The sequence below is a fragment of the Panthera uncia genome, chromosome A2 (assembly GCF_023721935.1).
Source record: "Panthera uncia isolate 11264 chromosome A2, Puncia_PCG_1.0, whole genome shotgun sequence".
Lineage (NCBI taxonomy): Eukaryota > Metazoa > Chordata > Mammalia > Carnivora > Felidae > Panthera > Panthera uncia.
In genome coordinates this window covers 5,351,441-5,355,150 of record NC_064816.1, presented here as the reverse complement: position 1 = coordinate 5,355,150, position 3,710 = coordinate 5,351,441, and the positions used below count along the sequence as shown (strand labels likewise).

The following is a 3,710-nucleotide window of genomic DNA, read 5'->3' as shown; positions in this document are numbered from 1 at the left end:
CTGAACCATTTACAGGGTTCCCAAAGTGGGTGGGGGCTATTTTGGTGCCATAAGAAATGGGTGTCGCTGTCCAGTGAGCCAGCCGTTCACTGGTCAGCTCCCAGAGCCGAGGCACCAAAGCAGATATTTGTTCTGAGAACAGAGGACGGGCAGGCCTGGACAAGCCCAGAGAACCTTCTGGCACTCACGCACTTCACAGCCCCAACTCCGGTCTGATTCCATCTTGAGTCCTGAGTAGGTCAGTTGTGTAAAGAAATAAGAAGCTGTATTTCTTCTCAGGCAGCAGCATTTATTTTCAGGTGAGCAACGGTTTGGAGCTCAGGTCCCTGATCATTTCAGAATTGGAAAACCAGGTAGCCAAGGCTCCTTCTGGGTGTCGGTCCCCTGTGGTTCCCATTTGCGCACATTTCTGACCTGGAAGGCCCGTCCCTGGAGCAGGCAAAGAGATGCGGGGCTGTCTTTCAGGAACCACTGTGCTAGTAACTTCCCTGCGCCTCTGTTTGCTTCTTAGTGAAAGGCAGGTGGCAGCACCTGCTCAGGGACACAAGGGGAGCGGGCACTGGGCAGAGCACGTGGCGCCGTTAACGCCCCAAAGAGCAGCACGGCCCCGCTTCTCGTCTGAAAACCGCGACTCCTCGACCGCCACCACCTGAGATAACGTGGGTCACTGACCTGGACGAGCTTGGCAAGTTTTGTTTTCCAGAACGATCTCTCTGCATCTGACTGACCTGTAAGCATTCCACTGCAAGAACAGCACTGGACGCTTTATCTCTCATCAGGTCAAAGGCTAGGAAAGGCCCTGTAGCTCTGGCTCCCGGGGTCACGGAGTGGCCTGGCCTCCCCTCCTGTCCTGGAGTATCGCCCATAGCGATCGCTTTCACTTCCAGGTGTGTGCACTCGGTCACCCGCGTTCCTACAGTGACTTGAGTAGCCACTCTCACTTTTGTTTTTCATTTTTAAGATTTCTGATTTTTCCTTTCTGTGCCAAACAAGGTCTCTCGCTTTGCCTGTAAATGTTTCACATGTATTTGTTGGGTTTTCTGTAGTGATTTTTGTGAATGTTTCTTTTCTTTTTTTTTTTTAAATGTTTGTTTATTTTTGAGAGAGAGAATGTGAGTGGGTTAAGGGCAGAGAGAGAGGGAGACACAGAATCCGAAGCAGGCTCCAGGCTCCGAGCTGTCAGCACAGAGCCTGATGCGGGCCTCAAACTCGTGAGCTGTGAGATCATGACCTGAGCCAAAGCCAAACGCTTAACCGACCGAGCCACCCAGGCACCCCTCTTTTATTTCTTTAATATTTCTTAATGTTTATTTATTTAAAAAAAATTTTAATGTTTATTTTTGGAGAGAGAGCACTAGCAGGGGAGGGGCAGAGAGAGAGCAAGACACAGAATCTGAAGCAGGCTTCAGGCTCTGAGCTGTCATCACAGAGCCTGACACAGGGCTCAAACCCACGAACCACGAGATATGTGAATATGTGTGTGTGTGTGTGTGTATATATATATATATACATATACATATATATATATATATTACTTATTTATTTTGAAAGAGAGGGAAGGAGGGGCAGCGAGAGAGGGAGAGAGAACCCCAAACAGGCTCCGTGCCATCAGCACAGAGCCCAGTGCAAGGCTCGATCCCATGAACCATAGGGTCAAGATCTGAGCCGAAATCAAGTCAGATGCTTAACCAACTGAGCCACCCAGGCGCCCCTACGAACATGGTTTCCACGCTCTTGGGTGTACAGCCAGCAGTGGACGGCTGGGTCACATGGTAACGCTATGTTTAACTTTGTAAGAAACCACCAGGCTGGCTTCCCTGATCTTGTCTTTATAAATGAGCTGGAGACTTAGTGCTCGCGAGTCACTGGCAGGGAGGTAGCCTCTGCGATGCTTCTCCAGCCTCGTTCTTCCTCCAGCCCACAGGGAGCAGGCCAGGGACTCACGTACTCGCCGCAGTCCACGTGCACGGTGCCTCCCACCCGCCCCTGACAAGCTGGGCAGGAGCACCAAAGGATGGATGTTTCTGTTACCAGGTTCTGCCCCCCCCCCCCCAACACCCACACTGCCTGTATCATAAAAAATCTTCAAACCTCCCAGCTCCCCAGACAAAATACCCAAAGCACACCCAGCAGCCGTTCTCGGAGCGCTCCGGGCACCCTGAACTCTGTGTCAAGAGCCAGTTGTGTGATAGGAACAAGCCAGGGGTTATCAGTCTATTAAAAGCTCACACAAATCGATAAGAACCAAAGGAGCAAAGATCAAAAACAGTTCGCAGGAGGGGAGAGTCAACAAACCTCAGAGCAGCTCCCCCACCGAGTTGTCGAGGCCCAAGGATGAGGGCTAGTCCAGGTGAAGATCATGCCAGAACCCCCCACGTTGGCTTTCTTCGGGGGCGGCAGCCCCATTAAATTGGGAAGACACCCATTTTAAGATACCTGCCCAGCACAGAAGAGGGTTCATATTCTGCCCCTGTGGTCGTACCACTCACAGTGATCCTGAGTCACCCGTGGAAGGGCTGTCTGCAGGAGGATGTTACTTTTTCTCCTATAAATTTAAAAAAAAATTTTTTTATTTTTGAGAGAGAGAGAGAGAAAGCTAGAGGAGGAGGGGCGGAGACAGAGAATCCCACGCAGGCTCTGCACTGACAGCACAGGGCCCGACATGGGGTGCGAACTCGGGAACCGCGAGATTGTGACCTGAGCGGAAGTCAAGAGTCGGATGCTTAACCGGCTGGGCCACCCTGGCGCCCCCCGGAGGACACTTCTCATGGACTTCAGTGACTCACCTTTGGCTTGGCATCAACCTGAATGCCCAGAGGTGAGGCTGGCTCGGTGAATTTTACGTCCGCTAGAAAAGACAGGAGGCCTGCAACCGTATGGAATAAGAGGGGCTCCCTGCCTCCAGGCGGACCACTGTGTGGATTGCAGTTCAGTCTTCACAGTCAGCCTCTGAGCTGGGTCCTCTTAGCCCCATTTTACAGAAGGATCAAGTGGGCGCAGGATCACACATTCCCAGAGATCGGCAGAGAGGAGCCACTGGCTGGGACCGTGGTGCTAAATAAAGAGCTCGTGATGTACGGGAACAAGGTGGGGCACAGAATCGCACCTACACCGCACATGACCCTCCACCCCAGGCTGGAAAAATGAGGGGGAGAGTAGGGTACGGGCCCAAGGGGATGGACAGTAGGAAAGACCAAGTGGGATGCAGATGAGAGGTGGGTGGGGTCTAGGAGAGAGGAGGGTCCGGAGGAGAAAGTTTGCATGGACCACTGTGGAGAAGGAGAGCTCAGCTGGGTGGGGGGTCATCGGCTCATGGTGGCATCTTGGGGGGGGTTCTTTCCACTCCCCCATTCAACTGGGGCCCAGTGGCTTAAGATGGTTGAGTTTAGAGGGAAGGAGACCCTCCTCAGTGCAGTTAAAGCACCAGGTCCACACAGGAGAGTGGAGAAGCCATGGCCATGGAGGAAGGGTCTGTCTTGATCTTTGTTCCTTCCCCACATCCGTAGGCACCCGATACGCCGCTGTCTCAGGTACGTCCTGGACCCTGGACGTAGTGTTTGCCCTGGCGGACATAACCTGGCAGCCCGGTCTGGGTGGTTTATGAACAACAAATTTATTTCCTCGCGTTGAAAGCATCAAATAAATGTTTTTGGTTGTATTTTTAAAGATTTCATTTTTGAGTCCTTTGTACACCATCCTGGGGCTCAAAC

The 3,710-nt window shown here is 52.2% G+C and overlaps 1 long non-coding RNA gene across 2 annotated transcripts in view; it reads left to right on the top strand.

Moving 5' to 3' along the window:
- LOC125928961 (uncharacterized) overlaps positions 1 to 2,155 on the top strand; it is a 9,076-nt gene extending 6,921 nt beyond the window's left edge. For both annotated transcript variants that reach the window (XR_007459779.1, XR_007459780.1), the window contains exon 4: positions 512 to 2,155. This is a non-coding gene — a long non-coding RNA (uncharacterized LOC125928961). The remainder of the gene's footprint in view (positions 1 to 511) is intronic.
- Positions 2,156 to 3,710: the final 1,555 nt, after the last annotated feature.